The sequence below is a fragment of the Lepidochelys kempii genome, chromosome 27, assembly GCF_965140265.1.
Source record: "Lepidochelys kempii isolate rLepKem1 chromosome 27, rLepKem1.hap2, whole genome shotgun sequence".
Classification (NCBI taxonomy): Eukaryota; Metazoa; Chordata; order Testudines; family Cheloniidae; genus Lepidochelys; species Lepidochelys kempii.
Genome location: NC_133282.1, coordinates 14,202,222 through 14,210,587, shown reverse-complemented (window position 1 = coordinate 14,210,587; position 8,366 = coordinate 14,202,222).

Here is an 8,366-nt window from a genome sequence, read left to right as displayed (position 1 = left end):
GCCCCATAGCCCCCTGCTATCCCAGTCCTGGGCAACCGACCCATGGCTCTGCCGATACCCCTCACTCCCACCCCACAACCCCCTGCTATCCCAGTCCTGGGCAACCCACCCATGGCTCTGCCGATACCCCTCACTCCCACCCCACAACCCCCTGCTATCCCAGTCCTGGGCAACCCACCCATGGCTCTGCCGATACCCCTCACTCCCACCCCACAACCCCCTGCTATCCCAGTCCTGGGCAACCCACCCATGGCTCTGCCGATACCCCTCACTCCCACCCCACAACCCCCTGCTATCCCAGTCCTGGGCAACCCACCCATGGCTCTGCCGATACCCCTCACTCCCACCCCATAACCCCCTGCTATCCCAGTCCTGGGCAACCCACCCATGGCTCTGCCGATACCCTTCACTCCCACCCCACAACCCCCTGCTATCCCAGTCCTGGGCAACCCACCCATGGCTCTGCCGATACCCCTCACTCCCACCCCATAACCCCCTGCTATCCCAGTCCTGGGCAACCCACCCATGGCTCTGCCGATACCCTTCACTCCCACCCCACAACCCCCTGCTATCCCAGTCCTGGGCAACCCACCCATGGCTCTGCCGATACCCCTCACTCCCACCCCACAACCCCCTGCTATCCCAGTCCTGGGCAACCCACCCATGGCTCTGCTGATACCTCTCACTCCCACCCCCACAACTCCCTGGCTATTTCAGTTGTTGATTCTCCCAGACCAGAGGCTGCCAAATCAGCATGGGGATGGCAGTGAATCTGAGGCAGCCCTGGCAGAAAGCAGCATATGATGTTTAACCCTTTCTTGGACGAGTGCTCCCCAAGCCCATGGCCCAGGCTGCTGGGTTTAGAAGTCAGGACGCTGTAGTGGATGATGCGAACTAGTGCTGACTAGGCCGGTGGCTTTGAGTTCAGGTTTCACAAGCCCTTTCAGAGTCCCTGAGGTGGGGGGGGGCGGAAATTGGGAGGCACCCGGTGCCAGATGTCTCTGGGCTCCTGACTCACAGTGGGGATGGGAGAGAGAGGCCTTAAGGGAACTGGGTTTCTCTCCATGGGGGATGCTAGAGCTCAGATCTCTGCCCACCCCCTTGATAATCAAAGCAATTACCCAATTAACTGTCCCAAGCAAAGGCCTAGGCACCTGGTGTGCATGCTGGGACCACATGGCCCCTGGGGAGAGATCACACCGCATTCCCTACCTCGTTTCCCCTCCCTCTGCATCCCCCACTTCCACAGCCACTCTTCCTCCTCTCCTCGTCCTGCCCACCAGCCGGTCCGGGTCCCCCTCCCAGCATTAGCTGATCTCTGGCATTAGTCAGGCCACTGCCAGGTGCACCTTCCAAGCAGGTTTAGTCCCCTGTGGCAATCCAGCCCGGAGCTCCTAATTACAGAGCCCAAAGGGGCATCACTGGGTCCTCTCTGACTTTTAGCTGTGGTCCCCTGATTCCGTTATACCCCTGTGGCCTAATAGATCAAGTCCTGATCTAGGACTCCAGAGACAAGGGTTCAACTCCTGGCTCTGCGGCTAGCCTTCTGGGTGACCTAGGGCAAGTCATGTCTCCTTGCTGTGCCTCTGTTTCCCCATTTGTAGAACAGGGATCATGCTACTGACCTCCTTTGTAAAGTGCTTTGAGAGTTGCTGATGGAAAAGCAGCAGGTGAGGGCTGGGCGCTGCCCACTCTGCTCTTGCAAAAGCAGCTGGGGATATTTAATGACTATCAGGAGCTCTGTCAGAAAGATGGCAGGGCTTTTGGTCAGCAGTGACTCAGAGAGGAGACCACAGCTTGATGTTACCCACACCGCTCCCTGCATCCTACAGAATCTCATTGGGGCGTTAGGTGAGTACTGACTCAGTGGGAAGAGCACTAGCTACCATCCCATCACCTTGTCCTGAATACCTGCCCATCTTCCATCCAGAGCGGTCAGCTGGCCCAAGCCTGCTTAGCTTGTGAGCTCAGAGGCCCTCACAGCCTAGAGCTCAAACTGCAGCAGTGGGCAGGAAAGGAGCAGCCTGGGCAGTGATGTCTGGAAAGCGAAGGAGGGAAAATCTGCAATTTGAGCCCTGTCCACCTAGCAAGAATTCCCTGAATGAAACAGTGAATAGGGGACCCGCCACGGTTTTGGAAGATCTCTTGCAGATAAGTTTCCCACCTCTTGAAATGTTAGTTGATCATACTGGTACCACTGCCCAGAGCCAGGAGAAGAACCCAGGTGTCCTAGTCCTGAGCTCCAACTACTAGACAGTGCTGCCTGCCTGAAAGCAAGGGTGGCTGGAATTCTGCACCCCTCCTATGCATGCAAATTCTGCAGCCTAATAACCACCCTGCTCTATCAGGCTATTTCAGAGTTGCCTATTAGAGGTGCAGCTCCACCAGGCTGGGCCAGGAGGCAATTTCCCTCTCTAATTGGATCACTTACTAATATTTCTAGCCAGCCTAGTTTCGCAGAGTCGCTATGAACATCGCATTGCCCGGCATGGGGTGGTGCTGTAATGAAAGACGCCTCACGGCTGCAGCCCTCGCAAAGGGGGGAGCATGACCCAGCATCTCCTGGCTCCTCACCACCCGGGGAGGGCACAGAGGCGAGCAAGACAGTGACAAGAGTGATCTGGTTGCAGCTGCATGCGTGATCGCTGCTAGCTTGGCCAATGCACCAGGATTGAATTGGGGACCCGCCAGAGCTCAATGCGCAAGTGCTAAGGCTCCCCAGCTGGGCCGCAGCAAACTCATATCCTCAGCGGATCAAGCACTGGGGCAGGGGGGCTGTGACACACTCGGCAGGGCTGCCCTCAGACCTGTTCAGTAGAGTCTCACCTCACCCCGTGGGCACCCCCACACTCCAGCTAGGCCCAGCTGTGCTCCCCTCTGATCCCAGCTTTGCGGCTCAGCGGTTGTTAACCCTCTCCCTGCCGGCATAGGTGCTGGAACTCCGAGTGCGGGGGGTGCTGCAGCACCCCCTGACTTGAAGTGGTTTCCATTATATACAGGGCTTACAATTTGGTTCAATGGCTCTCAGCACCTCCCCTATTCAAATTGTTCCAGCACCCCTGCCTGCCGGCCCGTGACCCAGCACTCTGGGCTACCCCTCACATCTCTCCCCTGGCCTTCTGCCGGACCTGCACTGCATTGGCGATGGTTGGCCAGCAAGGTGCTCAAGCCGGGCCCTGTGACAGACACTGTTGTGAGGGTTTCTGAAGCAAGGCAGCTTCCTTCATTGCCCATGTCCCCCTACAGATTCCACCCCCCCCAATCTGTCTCCAGGCCAGCTCCCCTCCCAACCTACGCCCTCCAAACCAGGCCAGGAGAGGCTCTAGGCTTTGAGGGCAGGGGAAGTCCACCCCTGCCCATCAGACAAAGGGGAGCTGCTAAGGAAGAGCCCCTCCAAAGCATGCACTGCCTCTGCTCTGCACCTGCCCCCACAGGGCCCTCAGGCCCAGAAGAGGGATAGGGAGATTGGCTGTAACCACTTTAAAACCCCCCCTCCCCCATACAGGTGATAAGCCCAGGAGCCTCCAAACGGCTACTGCTGCTCCAGGGAGAGGCCACGAGGCCGCACCGTGCAGGGTGCCCTGACCCCAGGAGGGCTGCCATCGGGCTGGAGCTCCCGGAAGCTGCCAAGCCAGTGGCATTAACCTCCCAGCCCCTTCAGAGACGCAGGCCACGGCGATCGGACTCCTGAGCGCACGTGTGGACGGACTCTCAGCTGGAGCTAGCCTCAAGGAAGAGGCTTGGATGGAAAGTCCTAGCTGGCTGGAAACATGCCTCCTTCTCCTTCAGGTGAGGGTCTCCATCATGCACTGACCCCCGCAGAGAGGCAGGCAAGTACGCTTCTTCCCATCTCACCGTGGCCATGGCCACATGCAGATCAATGGCAGGGCTGTGAATAGAATCTAGAAGTCCACCCCAGACTCCCTCCCAAAGCCAGGAAAAGGACCCAGGAAAAGTGGCTCTAACCACTAAGCAGCACTCCCTCCCAGAGCCAAGAGCAGAACCCAGGAGCCCTGAGTTCCTCTGTGCCCTTCATCCCCCACTGTTCGCTAACCACTACACAGGGCTTCCCCTCCAGCCCCATCTGGCGATTCCCCGAGGCATTAGAAAGGACCATCAGTGACTAACGCATGAAACTGCCAGGGCACTGGTCCCCTTCCCTGGACCTGGGGTCTCCCATCTCAGCTCCACGCCCATCCCAATCCCATTCCCTGCCTGATTTCCCACCTGCCGCTCTTCCCTGGCTCCTCGGTGCTCTGTTCTGTCACCCCCTACTTCCAGCGCTGTGGCCTGTCCCTTAACGCTCCTCATCTCCCTGCTCCAGTCCCTTCCTCCAGCCGACCTGACCCTTCCCAGCACAGTTCGTTCACCTCCAGCTGCTGCTTTTCCCCAGCCTCTCCGGGCCTCTGGAGCCAAGTGGAGTGAATCCCCCCTTAATCCCCAAGCCAGGCCTGTGCTGAGGCACTTCCCCTAGGGAACAGCAAGAACCGTCTGGCTGTGGGATAGTCTCCCCAGGGGAACGAGGGAAGTCCTGTCCCTTGGGGACAGGGGAGGAGAGTGGACTATTGGGAAGATCCCTGCACCGATATCTAGGGATGGAGCAACTGGAGCCTTTTTCTGATTCTCTCTATTGCTCGGGCCCTGGGCACCCCCAATTTTCCTAGCCCCCCAAAGGCTTTAAGAGCCTAGGGGCCCTGCACTGCATTGGAAAAAGCTCCTATTTCCAGCCCACCAGGCCTTGGTTCTAGGCCTGTAGGGCATGTTGGGACCGGTCTTCCCTACCGCAGTCAGGCCGGGGCGGGGGTCTGTAAAATCCCTTGCCGGCTCTCTGTTTGCAGGGAGATCAAAGCCCAGGCTCCAAACTCTGAACTCTAAGAAGAGCTGGCTCCCTTTGCAAGATGGCCTGAGATCTCCTCAGCCCTCCTGCATAAATCTAGCTAGGATGGTCCTTCGATGAGGCCTGCAACCCAACCTGCACCTGATGGCCCCTGACTACAAGCATCTGGGTAAGGTTGTCGAACAACAGAAGACCTTATCTTGTTCCATTGAAGTGAATGACAAATCCCCCTTTTTGACTTTAATGGGAGCAGGATCAGAACCCAAGGGTAAAGCTCTTTAGGGAAGGGATTGTCTTTTTGTTCTCTGTTTGTACAGCAGCCAGCACAATGGGCTCCTGGTTCAAGACAGGTGCTATTAGGGGTTATACAATACAAACCCCTGCAATACAAACAATAATAAAGACCAACACCAGGCATGGAGTTTATAATTATTATTGATGGGCAAGAACATGTATTATTAATAGGGCTGTTGATTAATCGCAGTTAACTCATGCAATTAACTCCAAAAAATTAATCATGATGAAAAAAATTAATTGCAATTAATCAAAAATATTTAATACATTTCAATTGGCATTCTATTGTGTGATGTTTTTCTGCATTTTCAATTATATTGTGTGACAAGATGGCTGATGTTAGTCTGGTGGGTCCTGTGCTTTTCTTGGTGGGGAGCTAAGATGCCATCCTTTGCCCCTGGTCTTGGGGCACCAATGGCCCTGCTAGTGGCCCAGGAAGGTGGTAAAGGAGGGAAGCAGGGGAGGGGTCTGCGTTTGCTCCTGAATCTGAGCCCCAGTCCCTCTCAACCTCTGCAGATTCTTACCCTCTTTCCCCCTTGGGTGAAATACCTGCAGTCCTTAGATGCTAGGGAAGGGAGTCTCCCTCCCCTACTGAGGCAGGGTCCCCCTTACTTCAGTTCACTGATTTTCCAAGTCTCACAGCATACCTCCAGACTCTTGTCCCTGTCCTTGTCCTTCTTCTTGTCGTCATCCTCCTCCTCCTACTTCTTTTTCAGCCAATTGCTAAGACAAACAAGTTTGTTTACATTTACGGGAGATACTGCTGCCTGCTTCTTATTTACAATGTCCCCTGAAAGTGAGAACGGGCCTTAGTATGGCACTTTTGTAGCCGGCATTGCAATATTTACGTGCCAGATATGCTAAACATTCGTATGCCCCTTCGTGCTTCTGCCACCATTTCAGAGGACACGCTTCCATGCTGACGATGCTCTTTAAAAAAATAATGTGTGAATTACATTTGTGACTGAACTCCTTGGGGGAGAACTGGATGTCTCCTGCTCTGTTTTACCCGCATTTCATGTAATAGTAGTCTCGAATAATGACCCAGCACATGTTCATTTTAAGAACCCTTTCTCAGCAGATTTGACACACAAAGCAGGTACCAATGTGAGATTTCTAAAAATAGCTACAGCGCTCGACCCAAGGTTTAAGAATCTGAAGTGCCGTTCAAAATCTGAGAGGGAAGAGGTGTGGAGCGTGCTTTCAGAAGTCTTAAAAGAGTAACATTCTGACACAGAAACTACAGAACCCAAACCACCAAAAGAGAAAATCAACCTTCTGCTGGTGATATCTGACTCAGATGGTGAAAATGAACATGCATTGATCCACTCTGCTCTGGATCGTTATCGAACTGAACCCGTCATCAGCATGGACGCACGTCCTCTGGAATGGTGGTTGAAGCATGAATGGACATATGAATCTTTAGTGCATCTGGCATGAAAACATCTTGCGATGCCAGCTACAACAGTGCCATGTGAGCACCTGTTCTCACTTCCAAGTGACATTGTAAACAAGAAATGGGCAGCATTATCTCCTGCGAATTGTAACCAAACTTGTTTGCCTGAGTGATTGGCTGAACAAGAAGTAGGACTGAGTGGACTTGTAGGTGCTAAAGTTTTACATTTTATTTTTGAATGTTGTTATTTTTTGTACACAATTCTAACATTTGTAAGTTCAACCTTCATGATAAAGAGATTGCACTACAGTACTTGTATTAGGTGCATTGAAAAATACTTTCTTTTGCTTTTTACAGTGCAAATCAAAAATACAATACAAAGTGAGCACTTTACACTTTGTATTCTGTGCTGTAATTGAAATCAATGTATTTGAAAATGTAGAAAACATCCAAAATATTTAAATAAGTGGTATTCTATTATTAACAGCACAATTAATCACAATTATTTTTTTTAATCGTGTGATTGTGATTTTTTGAATTGCTTGACAGCCCTAATTATTAACCTATAATAATTAATATTTGATTTGTGTGGTACCCAAAGGCGTGCTAGGTGCTTCAGACAGATTGTATTTTAAGGTCAGGGCCATCCAATGGGTTAGATTGTACCTTTAGTGAATTGTATTGGCCCCTATGTTCTCTTTAAATTGTTGTAAGAATGCGCAGAGCAATCAGATGGGCCCTTATTATTATAAAGAGAAAGGAAGAATGAGAGAACAAATGCATGGAATATGTTTTTTCTGTGCTTTCAAACTCTGGCCAGACCATCTGGTTGCCAAATCACTCTGTCACGTAGGAACCCTGAGAACTGATTTGCAAATTCAGAAGTATTTGATGCCCCCTGGAGTTTCAGAATGACCTCTTCAGCCAGCTTTGGCAGACATCAGTTTTCAAGAGCCTAAACAGGAGATGAGTTCTTTTGAAAATCTGTTTCCAGTCTTGCATGCTGAACATTTGACAATCTTGCTCTTTTGACAATTTGGACTCAAGAATAGAGCCAGGAACAAGGCAAAGGATTCTAAAAAGCAGAGATCTATCATTTAAATTGCATGTTCCCTTAATCTCCTTTTCCTTGCCTGCTTGCTTTTGGATTGTGAATTCCTGGCACCTAGCACTGAAGTGTGTGATACAGTTCATAATAATATGCATCCGATGAAGTGAGCTGTAGCTCACAAAAGCTTATGCTCAAATAAATTGGTTAGTCTCTAAGGTGCCACCAGTACTCCTTTTCTTTTTGCGAATACAGACTAACACGGCTGTTACGCTGAAACCTATGTATTTTATGTTACTAAAAGGAATTAGGTATTAATATGTAACTTCCTTCATCACACAGGATCCCACAACACTTTCCCTACAGGAATGCACTGAAATGCAACCACTTCTGTGGTGGAACAGGGCGGCTAATTGCATCATTTTCCCAAAAAAGTGGCTGTTGATTTATGTGCCTCTGATGTTGCGGAGGTGCTGAGTGCCCACAATGCCAGTCACTCTTTGGGAGCTGGGGGTGGGGTCAGCACCTCTTACAGTCCAGAGCTGGGCACCCAACCTCTGCAGCCAATTTGGAACAAGTTATGTACATTTATAGGAGTGAAAGGCCCAACACTGAAATGCAACCACCTCTGAAGGGGAACAGCTGTCGCTGTTACTAACCTTCCAGAATTCACAGCCCAGCTGATTTAGAAGAACCAATAAGAGGTTGAGCTGGACTGTCTGGCTTTTTAATTGGCTATTATACATATCAATCATCGTCTGTAGTGACCAATCGTAGAATTCTACTAAAAA